Here is a 17328-nt window from a genome sequence, read left to right as displayed (position 1 = left end):
AGACATGGAAGGGAGACTAGAAAGGTTAGGGGGATCATAGGAATCTGAATATAATTAATACACATACAGAATGTCAATGTCACACTTCATGATGGAATTGAGTGTAGTTTCATGGATGCCACAGGATTCCATACCCAAGAAGGAAGGCTGGAAAAGAGCCTCAAGACAGCAGAAGTGCTCATTGACCATAGTGAGGACCTGGATGCTGAAAGCTCTTCTCCAGAGAGGAAGAGGATGCAGCAGTGGCCATCTCTTCCTGCAGGTCTAGGGCAACACAGCACAACTTTGCTCTGATGGTATGCATGACTTCCTTCCCAGCTGTGCTGGTGAACTCTTGCCGCACTTGGTCAGATACTTCATGAGGTAGGCTGTCAGGTACAGGCCAGCTAAGTCCAGACACAGGAGGCACGGAAGAGAGCAGAGCTCTCAGTGATGGGCCCATTGGTTGTGACCCCCATCTCTGGACTCCATCACAATACCAGCGGTACAATCAGAGGCATAGAGGAACAGCACAACCTGTATTGCTACTTATATGGTTGTGGTTTTGCAAGTCTCAAACATGATGTCGGTGATCTTTTCCCAGTTGGCCTTAGGGTTTTAGGGGCACATGGTGAGCAGCATAGTGTTCTTTTCGGTGGTCACATGCCTTTTGTTGTAGAAGGTTTGGGACTAGATCTTCTCCATATTGAACCAGTTGGTGACAATGCCATGATAAATGGGGTACTTTAGGGTCAGGATGCCTCTCTTGCTCTGGGCCTCCACAAAGGAGTCCTTCTAACCCATGCCCACCATGATGCCCTGGTGCCTAGGGCAACCCCAGAATGGAGGGGAAGAGGGCCTGGGAACATCCTAACCAGCCCACTGGACTCTACCCATGTTGGATCCATTGTCAACAAAGACTGTACTTAAATCATCATCCAGGGAAAACTGGTGGTCAGTTTGGACCTTCAGGAGAGGAGCTGCTAGAACCCTGTGCTAGTGGGATGAAGCACATTGGACATACTTTTTCTCTTGAGGGAAATTTAGCTTGTTTTTACTTTCTCCTCTTATGAGCAGAGCTGCAATGGGCACAGTTGAGCAAATGTCTCTTGGGTAGGTTGAAGTATCCTTTGGGTATGTGCCCAAGAGTGGTAAATCTGCATTTGGGAGTTAGATCTTTTCCCATTCTCCAGCACAACTATCACACAGACTTTCATAGTAGCTGTATAAATTTGTACTCCCACCAAAGATGAGTGCTTCCCTTACTCCACATCCTCCCCAGCATGAGCTGTCACTTGTGTAGTTGATCTTAGCCATTCTGACTGGTCTAAGATGGAATCTCAAAGTAGTTTTGATTTGCATTTCCCAGATGGCCAAGGATATTGAACATTTCTCTAAGTGTTTCTCAACCATTTGAGTTTCCTCATTGGAGAATTCTATTTAGATCTACACTCCATTTTTAATATGGATGATTTGTTTCTCTTGGTATCTCGAGTTCTTTATATAGTTTACATATTAGTCTTCTATCAGATATGGCGTTAGTCAAAATATTTACCCATTCTGTAGTCTGCGTCCTTGATGGAATGATAGTGTCCTTTGCCTTACAGAAGCCCTTTTGTTTCAGGATGTCTCATTTAGTAGGTTTTTTTAAACTTGTTTTTGATTATATATTTGCTTTATTTACAGTTCAAATGGTATCCCCTTCCTGTGCTATCCCTCCGAAAGATTCCCATCCCCCTCCACCTGCTCACCCCCCCCTCCAATTTCCTGACTTTCATTCCCCTACTCAGTGCCTTCACTAAAGGTGTCCTGTTTAGAAAATCTTCTGTGCCAATGAGTTCAAGGTTATTCACCCCTTTCTTGTCTATCATGTTCAGTGTCTCTGTTTTATGTTGAGGTCCTTGATTTTCTTGTATTTCTTGTGCAGAATGCTACGTGGATCTATTTGTATTCTTTTACATGCAGCCACCTATTTTGACCGGCATCATTTGCCAAAGTTGTCTTTTTTCCAGTGTGTATTTCTCACTTCCTTATCAAAAATAAGGTGCCCATAGGTCTAATGATTTCTGTCTGTGTCTACAATTAGGTTCAATAAATCTGTCTGGTTTTGTGTCAGTATATTTTTGTTACTCTAGTTGCAAACACAGAATCCGTACTGTTTCTCTATCCAAGAAAATTTCTCTGTAGTACAACTTGAAATCAGGGATAGTGATACCTCCAGCAGTTCCTTTGTTGTTTGTGATTGTTTCAGCTATCCTGGGTTTTGGTGTATCCATGAAACTGAGATTTGTCCTTCCAACATATGTGATAATTTGTGTTGGAATTTTGTTATGGATTTCAGTGAATCTGTAGGTTGCTTTGGTAGGATGGCCATTTTTCCTCTGTCATGTCTACTGATCCATGAACATGTGAGATCTTTCCATCTTCTAATATACTTCTTCGAATTCTTTATGTGATGTCTTGAAGTTTTTAATGAATGCATGTCTTTTACTTTCATGGTTAACATTACCCCCAAGATGCTTTATGTTATTTGAGGCTATTGTCTAATGCCTTGTTTCGCTGGTTCTTTTTCATAGTCTATTTTTCATTCATAGGAAGGTTATTGGGGTTTTTGTCATTAATCTTGTATCCACACACTTTTCTAAAAGTATTTATCTGCTCTAAGAGTTCCCTTGTAGATTTTTTTGGTAATCTATATATCCTATCATATTTTCTGTGAATAGGGAAACTTTGAATCCTGCTTTTCCAAATTTTGTTCACCCTCGTCTCCTTTAGTTGACTTTGCTGTAGCTAAGACTCCAAGTACTATATAGAATAGGTCTTGGAGAGAGTGGAAAGCCTTGTCTTGTTTGAGTATCTCTCCATTAAGATGACGTTAGCTATGACCTTGATGTATACTGCCTTCATTATGTTTAGGTGTTTTCCTTGTATCCTTGTATCTTTTGAGGACTTTTTATCATGAAGATATGTTAGATTTTGTCAAAGGCTTTTCAGCATCTAATGAGTTGCTCATGTGGTTTTGTCTTTTAGTCTGTTTATATGGTAAATTGCACTAATAGGTTTACATATGTTGAACCATCCCTACATCTCTGAAACAAAGCACTCTTGATCATGGTAAATGATGGTTTTGATGTGTCCTTGAATTCAGTTTGTAAGTATTGTGAGTGTATTTTGCATCAATGTCAATGAGGAAAACTGCTTTGTAATTTTCTCTTGGTTGGGTCTTTATGTGGTTTTGGTGTCAGAATAACTATCTGTGGCCTCAGAAAATTTTTTGCACAATGTTACTTCCCTTTATATTTCGTGGAATGATTTTAGTAGTATTGGCTTTAACTTTTCCTTGGCAGTCTGGTAGAATTTTGTAGAAAACAGCCTTTCCATTGGCTGGATTTCTTTTTCTTTTTTCTTTCTTTTTTTTGTGGTTTTGTTGTTGTTGTTGTTTTTCTTTCTTTTTGCAAGGGGTTTTAATATATAAAAGTTTATACTATGCTTTATAAGTCACTTTAAATTGCTTATCTGATTTGACATTTCTGATTTTTCAACCTTAAATGATATTTAACACTGGTGAGTGGTATGCATCTAGAAAAATATGCTTGAAATATCCTTTCCAACCTCTTGAAGTTATTATCTATCCTTGATTGTGGCATGCATTACTTGTATTCATGCAGAAGCATGAATCCTGTTTCCCCATCTATTCTTTTAATCTGTGAGATTTTTATTGTAGAATTTGAGATCATTTATATTGAAGGATATCAATGACCAATAATCGTTGATTCCTATTATTTTGCTGCTGCTGGTGGTGGTGGTGGAGATAGTAGTAGTGTGTGCATGTTTCCCTTGTTTTTGGTTTGGTTCATCTAAGATTATTTACTCCCTGTGAATTCATGATTATAATAAATGTGTTTGTATTGAAGTTTTCCTTGTAGCCTCTTCTATACGACTGGATTTGTAGATTATATTGCTTAAATTTGATTTTATCATGAATTTTTTTTAAATTTTCTCCTTCTATGATAATCAAAAGTTTTATTAGGTATAGTAACTTGGGCGACACCTGTGGTCTGAGTCTGCAGCACATCTCTCCAGGCCCTTTTGGCTTGTAGCATCACAATTGAGAAGTCTGCCTTTTTATAGAACTAGGTTTGTTCCTCTTGGCACTTTTCATGTTCTTTCTAGGTCCTGCACATTTAGTGCATGGATGATTATGTGCTAAGGTTCCTTGTTTTCTGGTCTAGTCTTTTTCTGTTCTGTGTGCTTCTTGTACATCAATAATTATCTCCTTTATGCTAGGGAATTTTTCTCCTATGATTTTATTTAAAATATTTTTTGGCCCCTTTACCTCTTCTATTCCTATTATTCCTTAGTCTATTTATAGTAACCCCAATTTTGTGGAAGTTTCATACCAGGAGTTTCTTAAAATTAGCATTTTCTTTAAATGAAATATCCATTTTTGTCTATTATACTTCAATTCTTGAGATTATGTCTTCCATCATTTGTATTTGGCTGTATTTTGTAGTTCCTTTTCTATTTCTGGTAGAATTTTGCAGAAAACTGCCTTTCCATTAGCTGGATTTATCATTTCCAGAATGTCCTCATTTTTAAAAATTGAATCTGCTTTTCTTTTCAAGTCTTGAACAATTTTATTTATTTCCTTACCCTGTTTGTTTTTTCTTACATGTCTTTAAGAAATTTAATAATTTCTTCTTTAATCCCTTTTACCATATTCACAATAAGGACTTTTCCTTGTATATCAGCTATATTGGAGTATTCAGAGCCTGCTGTAGTGAGGCTATCGGGTTCAGGTGGAGACATATTGTCCTGGCTGTGCTTTTACACTGGTGTCTAAGAATCTGGTTTGGGGAAAGTTTTAGGTGCTGATGTGGGGCTTTGTTGGGTGGGTGGGGTTTTTGTTTGTTTGTTGGTTGGTTGGTTGGTTGGTTGGTTAGTTGGTTAGTTGGTTTTACTTATTCATTTTACATTCCACTGTCTCTCTCTTTTGGTCACCCCCTCCGACAACAATCCTTCCCCCATCCTCCCTTCCTTTTCCTCTGAGCCTGTGGGACTTTCCCAGTTGTTCCCCTACCCTGGCACTTCAAGTCTTTGCTAGACTAGCGATCCTTCTCCCACTGAGGACAAACAATGCAACTCAGATAGTGGAATCTATTTCACATACAGGCAGCAGCTTTTGGGATAGCCACCCTATTCAACTTGTTTGGAACTCACATGAAGAACAAGCTGCACATCTGCTATATATGTGCGGGGAGGCCTAGTGGACTTCCAGCCCATGTATGTTCTTTGGTTGGTGGTTAAGACTCTAAGAGCCTTTAAGATCCAAGTTAGTTGACTCTGTTGGTCTTCCTGTGGAGTCCCTATCCCCTCGGGGCCCTCAATCCTCCCTGATAATCTTCCATAAGAGTCTACAAGCTCCATCAAATGCTTGGCTGTGGATATCTGTATCTGTCTGAGTCATATGCTGGGTGGTACCTCTCAGAGAACATCATGCTCCTATCTTTATGATTCAGGAGATGGTGTTTTGTTGTTTGGTTTCTGTTTCCTCTCTGGAGTTTAAGAGGTCATAACTGGATTTTGCCTGAAATGTTTTTTTGTTTTTTTGTTTTGTTTTGTTTTGTTTTTGTTTTTGTTTTTGTTTTTGTTTTTTTGGTGGACCTGAAAGTTGTGACCATTGGGGGTACCAGGTAAAAAGTATTTCTGGGTATTGGGAGCAGACATGTGGGTATTTGGATAGGCTAGGTTTCTGAGGGAGTTCACAGAAGGGAACAAAACAGAGGGTTCCACCAGGATCTGCATTTTTAGTCTTCTTTGAATCGGGGTGTAACTGGCATTTGGCTATTTTGTGGGTTCTGATTTCTTCCATTCTTCTCCACCCTTTCAACCCCCTAATGTTAGGTAAGAAAGAAGAAAGAATAGAAAGGAAAGAGGTGATGTTATCTTTAGACTACTTTCTGCTGCATAGGGGTATCATGTTCTTTGGGGCAAGTTTGATCTTTGTTGTCAATATATCTAATTTCTTCTTGTTATTCTTTGTGCATGACTCCTCAACAAACTGCAACCAATAGCAACCAACAACTAACCCACTTCTTGGGGCCTTTGCATGTATATACCCCAGAAAATTCCCCAGAATTCCAAATGTCACACAATCACGGAAACTATCTGCAGCTGGGAAAATCATGCCTCTTCTAGACAGCGAGGCAAATCATAGCCACCTGCTGTGCATAATCTGGAGCAGCCACATATCACACATTTGGGATTAATATAAAAACATATTCTTATACTACCTTTATGTTTTTAAAGGAACAAAAATGCCAAAATTGTCACTACATGATAGCAGAAAATGCAGAGAAGTTACCCCAATAGGTCTACTATACTGGCTGTTGCAATTGTGGGCTAGAATAAAGCAACTGGTTGGGGTAGAGTGGGTAGGAGAAAAAGACCTGCGGGATAAACAGAAGATGGCATCAGGGAGCAGGGAAGACTTCCATCTGTGTTGTGTTGCAGAAATGGGAGTGAGACTAGAAGCTTACAGAGGAAGATGGAAGACCTGCAGTCAGCCACAGTTCCATGGCAGGAGTGGCCTGTTTCTTTATAAATTGTTTTAAAATGTAGATACTTCCTCAAAGAACTGCTTCCAATGTGTCTCAGAGGTTTTCTTATGTTCTGTTTTCATATTCACTTAGTTCCTGGGATTTTGTTATATGTACTCTTTTCACTCTTAGTTTCTTCTTTGACTCATTCACCATTTACTATCAAATTTATTTCCAATAATTTGTGTATTTACTGGAGCTTGGGTAGCATTTTTCTTATGTTTTTGTTTATTTGTTTGTATGCTGTCATGTAGTATAAAAAGATTGATTCCAAATTGAATTTGTGATGGTCTCTTTTATGTCCCCAGATGTGTTGTATTTTAAAAAATCTTCTATGTATTGCTGAGTAGAATGTGTATTCAGTGGTGTTTGGATAGAATATTCTGTAGATATCTGTACTTCATTGATGTATAATGTCAATAAATTTTAATGTTTCTCTATTTTTTTTGTTTAGTTGATGAGTCTATTAGAGAACTTGGATGTTAAAATAATCTACTACTAATGAATTGGTGTCAATCTGTCTTTAATCCTAGTATATTTTTAAATATAAAATTGGGTATCTCTGAGTTTGATGCATGTAACTTTAGTCTTTTGTCCTTGATGTCACTGAGCCTTTTCTATGTGTCCTGTCTTATTTAAATCCTTGAATTATTTGAAAAGATTTAGGATTTTTCTTTGAACTTCTGTGTGCTGGCATTTACCTATGTAATCCTCATAGGTAAGCATTTCTACACAACTTTTGATTTTAAAGAGAAGATACCACTGGGTTGATCTTCCTTATTTGTTGGTATTCCTAAGAAGAGATCTGGGCATGTGGAGCTCCTTTGTCAGTTCAGAGTGTATGGTGGATGGAGCATGATGAGGGTAACAAGATAAATGGGTGTGTTAGGCCCAGAGATGTGCTAGGTTAGTCAAACAAAATGGCTGGGTGGAATGAATTCAGATGGACTTAGGGTACTGTGGTGGTACATAGATTTTTTTGTCCTATGCCAAGGTGGGGGTGTGGAAGTAGATAGGTCATAATAGAAATGATGGCTATGATAAGAGAGAGTCCTATAGTTTGATGGGTGGGTAGCCAGGATCCTGGCCCAAGCTTAGAGTTCCTTCAGAATGAAGACAGAAAGGCCAGACTAGGCTGGGGCATTGTTTATGGGAACCAGGCTAAATATGGTAGGTTGCAGAAAAGGCCCATATGAAGTTGGAGTAATCACCAGGCTTATACCTGGAGGAGGATATGGAATATCTGGGGTAGAATGGGGTTGTGTGAAAGCTGAACCAAGGGTCCTGTGGGTGGATGCAGGTAGGGCGTGTCCTTATTCACTACTTTTTAAAATATAGATATGTTTCCATAGTAAAGAGTTTTCCTAGCTAACATTTTTCATAATCAGTTTTCACCTATTTCCCTGAGTTTCCTTATCTGGTCTCCCATTGTTCTTTATTTGTCTAGAATATGCTTATTGTCATTTTCATCATATGCTATAAATGTAAAAAGTGTTTCCTTTAAGATTTGATGAGCTCTTTGAGATTTAGTGTTCATTTTAGGTTTGAATTTGTTGTGGGAAATTGTTTTTATTGTTCATTTATTCCAATTGCTATTGATCAGTTCATAGTTCTGTGTTTTCCTCAGTCACTTCTGCTGGTCTGCATACCAGGCATATCCTAGGGGATCTACAGGGCTCTGGCTTGGCCAGAGAGGCCAAAGAATTGCAGCTTTCCATGAGGGAACTGGAGCAAGACAGGCTCCAGGGCCTCTCCCACAACCGACCAACTGACTGCTGCAGCTAGCCCAGAGTTAGTGACAGGCAGTCGGATGCATGGGTGGCTAAGAGCCAAGGTCCAAGCCACCAAGCAGGAAGTGGCTGTGGTAGGCTTAAGCAGCTTCCAGTGATGAAAGTTTCAGGAGAGAATACTCTTTCCTGGAGTGTTACAGCTCAGTAAGACAGGCACTCTCAGAAGATCTTTGGTGAAATAACGCATGCACATTATCCCCTGTAGACAGGGATCTTATTAGCATTTTAGGGTAGGTTGGGATTTAAAGGCAGATAGATGTTTTGGGTTGTTTTTTTGTTTTATGAGACAGGGTTTCTCTGTGTAGCCCTGGCTGTCCTAGAACTCACTCTGTAGACCAGGCTGGCCTCGAACTCAGAAATCCACCTGCCTCTGCCTCCCAAGTGCTGGGATTACAGGCGTGCGCCACCACCACCCTGCAGATAGATGTTTTCTATTAGCTTAGTCTGAGATGTTAAGGATGTATCCATCTGCATGTGGAAGGGCTTCAGGTGTTGTTCCTACATGACTGATTGTCACAGTCCTCTCAATGGGATTTCCTGGTCACATGTTCCAGGACATGAACCTGGTCTGAAGTAGATTTAACCACCTACAATTCTCTATTATGAGAATCGCCAAGATTTCTGACCCTGCTCAAACTTACTAGGTTTTCTGTCTGGTGGCATGGCCCACAGCCCCACATACCTAAGCTATATTTATAAAATTTCTGCCATGTCACTTAAATTTTCAAGTAATTGAATAAATGTTGTACATGTTCTCCTTTTTGTTACAGTGTAAAGACTACGCTTATAAAATGTAAATAAAATATAAACATACATATGAAAATAGAGAGGCATAGTCTTCAGTCATCTTTCAAAAGATGTAGCTCTGTCTTTTCAAATCCAGGATCAATCAGAGTAGTGAAACAAAGGAGAAACCCTATGTTCTGGAACTAGCTGTAGAAAGGCAGTTTCCTGTGGCCTGCAGGGGCACAGTCAACCACAATTTGAGTATTTCCCATGCAATGTGCCTGTATCCACAGAGCATGTTAACATCACACCTTAATCTTGCATTATATCAATTACATATTCCTTTGCTTTGACAGTTGATTTTTCTAAAAATATAGACCAGGCAATGGCACAAAATAGTCCTTGTATTCTGTTGTGTTGAATATGGGGACCAACTCACGGGGCATAAATAGCATTTAAATCTGAAGACTTCCAATCGGGTGACACCATTCTTTTGATCTTATTTAATTGAATTACTGTTTATTCAAAGACAACTTATATGTTTTATTGATTTTAGCTATAAATGTGTTTGAGGTGGTGTTGACTTTATTAGTTATTTTCATTGAAGTATAATTTCAAATCCATACATTTTTCTCTTTTGCAAACAGTGCCTGTGACTGCATGTAAACAGCACTAGCCCACAATAAAGAAAGAACAGGTTTTCCAACCTCCAAATCCCTTTATAAGAAAAACATCCCTTTAGAGACAGACACCCTTCACCAGTTGTTTGCCAAGTATCCCTGCCCTTCTCTTTCTCTCCACACCCTGCTCCAAATTTCCCTGTCCCTCTTGTGCCTAAACTCTAAAACACTTCCAAAGAAAATCATCCAGCCAGTCTTCCAAATCACAAACCCTAGGATCATTATTATATGCCTGCCATTCTGGCTTCTGTATGGTCCTTATCTTTGGTTCATGCTTCAATCCAAACACATCTCAGCTCTTTTTGAATAGTAATTTCCACAGAGATTGAAACATTCCATCCTGCTGAGGAGTTAAAGCCGGAAGATAAAAAACACAAAATAACATGAGGAAGTTCCTGAAACTGGCCAGATTATCTAGGCCACTTCCTCCCTCTCAAGAGTATACCAAAAAAAAAAATTGCCTTGAGTAACTTTCAGGCAAATTACCAGCAAAGAAGACTCTGAGTCCAGATCAGCTGCCTGAAAGAAGCTAGATCAGCCAAACTGTCAAGAAGCTTAGACCAACTGAATCACTTGGAAAGGCAAATTTCCAAGCCTCTGCTCTGCTTGTAGGTTGGGCATTGTCCTGGAGTGGGCTTTGTGGATTTAGCTGTGTCTTTAGTCACTTTTGCTCCTATAAGTAACCCTTCACCCATATTCCTGAAATAACTCCAATAAATTCATTGCTAAGCCAAGTTGGACTTTGGCACTGTTCCTACTTTGGTCTGTTATAGGATCCTTATCTGGGGTGAATAGAGGTCTGTGTTGTGTTTCCCAGGAAAAGTCTTGCCACACAACATCTCTCTCTTCACAACCCCATTCACTGATACCATCTCACAGCCCTTGCTTTATAGTTATAGAGGTGTTGAGTCACATGGTGTCCCCTCTAGCTGTCTTCCTCACACAGCTGCACTCCTTCCAGTGCTCCTTCAAGTTGTCTGTTGTCCTCAGGTGTCTGTCTCTCATGCATCACCATCTCACCCACCAGTATTCCCCTGACCCAGACGGGAAGAATTGAGGGTGGACAAAGAATCAGCACCTGGCTCCTGAGAGCAGCAAGCACCTTCAGACACTGGCATGCCAGGGGGTACAAAGGCAATGCTTTCCCCAGAACCCAGAGCGCTAGTATCTGAGACAGTATTGTTCTGTGTAATGGAGTATTATAGACAGGGTATTTGTTATCTCTCACAGTCCAGAGTTGATGCCCAAGTCACTGATGAGATGGTATTAAAAGGTAGACCCCAGGGTTGCAATGCCACTTGCCCCTAAAACCAGAACTCTTCAGTCACAGATAAGTGGATCTTTGTGAACTCAAGGCAACCAGCCGGGTTTATATACTGAGTTCCAGAGCAGCGAGGCTCTATAGTGAGATCATGTCTAAACAAACACACAAACCAATAGTAGACACTTTAGAGGTGATTAGGATTCTGTTGGTTCCTAAGAGGGGGTCATAGATAAATAGTATTTATGTACTTAGAAAGGTCACAGACAGAGAGTGTGGCTTCCTTTCTCTGCATTCCACCATGTGGTGATACAATAAGGTAGCAGAGGAGAAACATAAGAGTGCTTCACTAGAACACAGCCATGATTTACCCTTACCCTGAACTAGTACTTTTCAGATGAATGTAGAGAAACTTTCTGTGCATTCCCTTCCTGTGAATAATTTTGTATTATCTCAAGAGGAGATATGTGGGTTCTGAGTAAAGTTGAGCTACCTGTCTTCTTAGTATCGTTCTTTCAATGTGTAGATCTGCCATTCACTTTGGATCAGCCATCACACCCAAAAACCTCACATTTGCCACATCCTGCAGGGCTCAGAGACAGACATACCTGGGCAATGATGTAATCAACACTGACAAACACAGACATGTACATAAAAGCTGAGGTCAGTTGTCCATGATTACTCTGATGGAGAACACCAATTTCAAAAGCAACATAAAAACTCAACACATTTATTTTACACCTGTGAATTCAGGAGGTGGATTTAGCCAATATCCATAAGAGATCTCTGTTAGGGACTTCAGGCTGCAGTCATCTTATAGGAGGACAATAAGACTGACAGTCTCTGCTCACATTGTCAATATTCACAACTTGATCATTTAGAAAGCTTTTTCCATATTCCTAGGCATAACCTAAGGAAGGTTTTGCTAATTTCTTGATAGCCAGGTGATTAGAAAGGATATAGAGTAATAACTGCTGTGCTGTAAATTCAGTAATATATAGATATAGATAGATTATAGATATATAGATATATAGATATATAGATATATAGATATATAGATATATAGATATATAGATATATAGATATATAGATATATAGATATATAGATATATAGATATATAGATATATAGATATATAGATATATAGATATATAGATATAGATATAGTCCCACAAGTGTCCTTCCCACACACCAACAAATAAATGCAATAAAAGAAAGGAAAACAAACAAACCCAGAAAGCTAGAATGGCAAGAACTACTTCTTACAGCTCCATCTCTCAAAGGTTCTGCAGCCTTCTGAAACTCAGTATTCAGAAGCGACCAGGTAGGGAGTGTCTCAGAATCAAAGCAAAACACACGTACACTGCTAGAAAGCTAAGGAACTTTTGGTGTTACAGATGAAACATTCTCTTCTGGTATCAATTCTTAGAATAGCTTGCCCACTCATGACTAAAATATTCAGAGCAGCAACATTAATCTTCAGTCCACTGTCTGAATGACTGAGGGGCACATGCCAGGGATTTGCAATTGCATCTTAAGCACTTATTCCCCCCCTCATGAAGGAAAGGCACATTGTGTGTGTGTGTGTGTGTGTGTGTGTGTGTGTATGTATGTATGTGTCTCTGTCAGTGTTTTTGTCTGTGTCTGTACCTGTGCATGTGCCTGTCTGTGTCTGTGTCTGTCTGTGTCTGTGTCTGTGTCTGTGTCTGTGTCTGTGTCTGTGTCTGTGTCTGTGTCTGTGTCTGTGATTATAGGCAGGATTTATCTGTGTAGCCCAGGCTGTCCTGGAACTCATTCTGTAGGTCAGGCTGTCCTCACTCTCAGCGAGATTTGCCTGCCTCTGCCTCTGCCTCTGCCTCTTTGCCTCTTTGCCTCTTTGCCTTTCTCTCTCTCTCTCTCTCTCTCTCTCTCTCCTCTCTCTCTCTCTCTCTCTCTCTCTCTCTCCTTCCCTCCCTCTCTCTGTATTTTTCTGCCTCTCTCTGCCTCTCCCTGCCTCTCTCTGCATCTCTGCCTCTCTGCCTTTGCCTCTGTCTCCTCTGAGTGCTAGGTTTAAAGTCATGCACCAATGCACCACCAAAGAGAGCTCCAAGGAATTTTTATCAAAGAAAATATTTAATTGGGACTGGCTCACAGTTTCAGAGGTTTAAGTCATTATTGTCATGGTGGGAAGCATGACAGTGTGAAGACAGACATAAACCTGGAGATGGAACTGAAAATCTGCATCTTGATCCACAGGCAGCAGCAGGAGACTGAGTGCCACACCTGAAATAGCTTGGGCACAGGAGACATTAGCTTGTCCTGACATTGCCATACTTCCTCCAACAAGGCCACGCCTACTCCAACAAGGCCATACTTCCTAATAGTAACAGTCCTTATGGACCAAGTATTCAAATAGATGAGTCTATTGGGGCTCTTCCTGTAGAGATGAGCCTTTCCACCCAGAGTCTTTGTTCTGAGAGTAGAAACTCTGACACTGAATTATTTCTGATTAAGTGCCTAGGCCATAAGCTTTGTCTTGATCACCGACTAGCTCATAACTTAATCACCCATTTTTTTTTCTATTCTAAGCCAAACTAAGTGTTTGGTTACCTCTCCTCATTTTCATAGGAATGTTCCCTTCAGTGCTTGAGGCAAATCTCCCAGTCCTGTCTATTTTCCAGAATCCTAACTCTCCCTTCCAGATGTCACACCTTCCAACCATTCCTCAGACTATAGGCTTTTTATTAATACGTGATGCTTTCATGTAGTACATAAGATATTCCATCCACATGGTCCTATTCAAACCAACACAAAAATACTTCTTTTTATATTTCACAGCTTGCTATGTAATATCTATGAATATTGTACAATACATTTAAATCCTGGACAGGTTCTTATTACCATCACCAGGGTTATTGATCCTGATTGTAAATCTCTACCAGATGGTGTCTAAGGGAGTGCAAATGGTCAAGTAGGGGTCATAGAGTTGAAAGAAAAATCATCAAACCTTAGATTCTTGTCAGAATTCTGCTTACAACAGCCTGGGAATGAAGGGAAATCAAATAAAAGTACACATGCACTCTTTCTGTGGTAATACTTAATATGTTGTTGAAAACCAGGAGCTGATACTGAGATGGTGCAACATAAAAAAACTTATCTACAGCCTAGCCAAATATGAAGTCTTCCTTATTATGAATGTGTGGTCAGGTAGGAGGCATGTTAAGGATTAGTAGCCTGACTACTATGGGTAGGCCTAGTAATCCTGGGAAACCTAGAACCCAAGGAAGACCCGGTAAACATGGTAGGCCTAGTAAACAAAGAGCTCTGATTAGCATGGAAGGATAGGTGAAGTTGTGCAATAAGATGATATCAGAGTCCTGGTAAGCCTGGGATGCTTGTAAACCATTGGAGGCCCTGATAGGATTGAGAAGCCTGGAAAGCATGAGGAAGCCTAGTAAGCTTAAGAGTCCTAGAACCCAAAAAGTCTTGGAAAGCATGAGAGGCTTAGAAAGGGTGGGATGTCTGATAAATAACAGAGTCCTGGTAAGCCTGGACTTTGGAATCTTTGGAGACCTCACAAGCATGAGACCTGGCGGGAAGCATAGGCATATATATATATATATATATATATATATATATATATATATATATATATTAATATTATACTTTAGAGGGTTCAACCTCCCCTCTAGTCCACACCCACCAGAGGTAGTAGAAAAGAAATGTTACTAGGATACAGGAGAAGTGAAGCTGTTCAGAAATAATCTTTGTTTTTCTCAGTCCACTCCTGTAGCAAACAGCAATCATGAATCAGCATGTCTTTGAGGTCATATGTATATTCCTTCTACACATCATGTGTCCTTTCACATTTGCAAACCATCCTTTTACCTGTGTGCCCCTGTGAAACATCATTTGACATACTGACTTTCCAAAGAAACCAGAGTTCCCACTTCATATGCCCTTTTGATTAAGAATTGTCCTTTTCTCTAAGATTAATAATCTACACAGAATAGAAATAATTACAAGAACCCTCATGTTTTAAATAAATGGCTTATGTACAACATAGATAAATAATAGTCTAACAAAACAACTCTAAATTTCTGTCAATATACTATAAATCAAACATACAACTTTTAATTTCTGTCAATATACAACAATCAAACCAAAACCTTAAAATTCTATCAATTATCAAATAATTCAAAAACTTAAATTTCTATTAATATAAAATAATTCAGACAAAAATACTTCAACTTTTTTATCAATCCCTGATCATAACCAATAATAAACTTCCACCCTAGAATGATAACAACCATAACAAATCAAATGACCAAACATATCCACCCCAACTTAAGGGACCTGGATGATGGTGTTCTAATTGCTTCCTACTCACTTTCCCCATCGTGGTCACCATCTCCCACAATCCTTCCTTCCTTCCACTCCACTTCTCCTCCTCTGAGTGGGTGCAACCACATGGATATCCCCCCACCATGCCAAATCAAGTCTCTGTGAGGCTAGGTATACATTCTTCTACTGAGGTCAAAGAGGGAAGCCCAGCTAGAAGAACATATCCCATCTATAGCAAACAGCTTTTGGGACAACCCCTGTTCCAGTTGTTCAAGACCCACATGCAGACAAAGCTGCACATCTGCAACATAGGTGCAGGGAAGCCTAGGTCCAGCCTCTGTGTGTTCGTTGGTTGGTGGTTCAGTCTCTGAGAGCCCCAAGGGTCCAGGTGAGTTGATTCTGTTGGTCTTCTGTGGAGTTCCTATCCCCTTCAGGGCATGCAATCCTTCCTCCTATTCTTCCATGCGAGTCCTCAAGCTCCCTCCACTGTTTGGCTGTGGGTGTCTGCTTCTCTCTGAGTCAGCTGCTGGGTGGAGCCTCTCAAAGGACTAAAGTGGAAACTTCTGGTTTCTTTTGAAAGTCAGTTTTGTCAAGTGATGTTTTGCTGGGCACACAGGTGAAAGGATGTTTTGCTAAAGCAGACACTTTAAACAATGCCTCACTGAATAAGACACAGGTGAAAAGATGTTTTGGTATATCAAACATGTGAAAGGATGTGTGATGTTTAGAAAGAATATAAATATGACCCCACAGACAGCAGGAGTTCAAGCATTGGTTTGCCTTGCTCACTCACCCTAGTTTTCACTGATGACATTCATGTATTGGTTCTCCTTATATTGTGTTGCTGAGCTTCGCTTGTAGTGACTTCATACAGAGAAACTCTCCAAAGAACTTTTTGTGATATCCCTGCAGCTTTTTGCCACTCAGCAGACACAGGCTGGTTGAAAAGCTTCACAATTTCTTCTGGATTGAACTTCTCTTGCTGATTTGTGTATGGTGTCTGCACATTAGACTGGATTGCAGCTGATGTTTAATGTTTGATGTTTGCAGGTTGTGAAATATATATGCCTGCAGGTGGTGCCCAACATGGCTTAGGCATAATGGGTAACTCTGCTTCTAATGTGGTAGAGGAAATGACAAATTATGAGGGTTAGCAATGATGCTTAAGGAGGTTGGCAAATGGCAGCTACTGCTACTGGGTCTCCTACTGTGTTCTTGGAGAGGGTTTTCTGGTTTGCTTCATATTCTTCATGTATACCATTTTGAAAAAGATTGGGGGAAAAGATGAAATATCAGATGGTTCACTCAATTCTCTTATATTAAAAAGGATTGCAGAGTTGGCTATGCAAGTATAGAGTTTTCAAGTAGAGGTAGAAATACTTGGAAAGCAAAAAGAGTCAGTGGGAGAACAACAGAGTTCAGACTCGGTGAATGAGGCTGGGAATGTATTGCTCAATGAAAAAGGGAAGCAAACTAGGCTGGAAGGTAAATTGCTGCCCTGCCCTGCTCCAAGTACTTTCACTATCAAGTACCCAAAGTACCTCAGTGAGACAAGGGACTGGGGAGAGCAGGAGGTGCCATAGGGATAGCATATGTCATATTGCATAATGTCATATTGCAGCTTTAAGAGCTTGGGATATGAATAAATAGCCCAAGAAACAAGCTACTTCATTTTCTAAGGTAATACAGGGTTCTGCAAAAGCATTCACATACTTCTTATGGAGATTGTGTTCAGCTACAAATAAAGCCATATCAGACCCTGAAACTAGACAGTCATTGATAGCAATCTTGGCCTTTGAGAATGCAAACACTGAATGTAAGAGAGCAGTTAGACCATTGAAAACATGAGGAGCCCATATAGATGAATGTATAAGGAAGACAACTGGCATCGGTTATCATGGTCATAATGTCATCATGATCATAGGGCAAATCATAGATATAAATAAATATCAGGAATCAAAATGCTCTGTG

The 17328-nt window shown here is 39.9% G+C and overlaps 1 pseudogene; it reads right to left on the bottom strand.

Annotated features, from left to right (window-relative positions):
• Positions 1–54: 54 nt before the first annotated feature.
• Positions 55–15412, bottom strand: LOC127675552 (actin, cytoplasmic 1-like; annotated as a pseudogene).
• Between the last annotated feature and the right edge of the window lie 1916 nt (positions 15413–17328).

The sequence above is a fragment of the Apodemus sylvaticus genome, chromosome X (assembly GCF_947179515.1).
Source record: "Apodemus sylvaticus chromosome X, mApoSyl1.1, whole genome shotgun sequence".
Taxonomy (NCBI): Eukaryota; Metazoa; Chordata; class Mammalia; order Rodentia; family Muridae; genus Apodemus; species Apodemus sylvaticus.
Note: the sequence above shows the minus strand (reverse complement) of the source record. Positions and strands in the feature narration are given on the sequence as shown.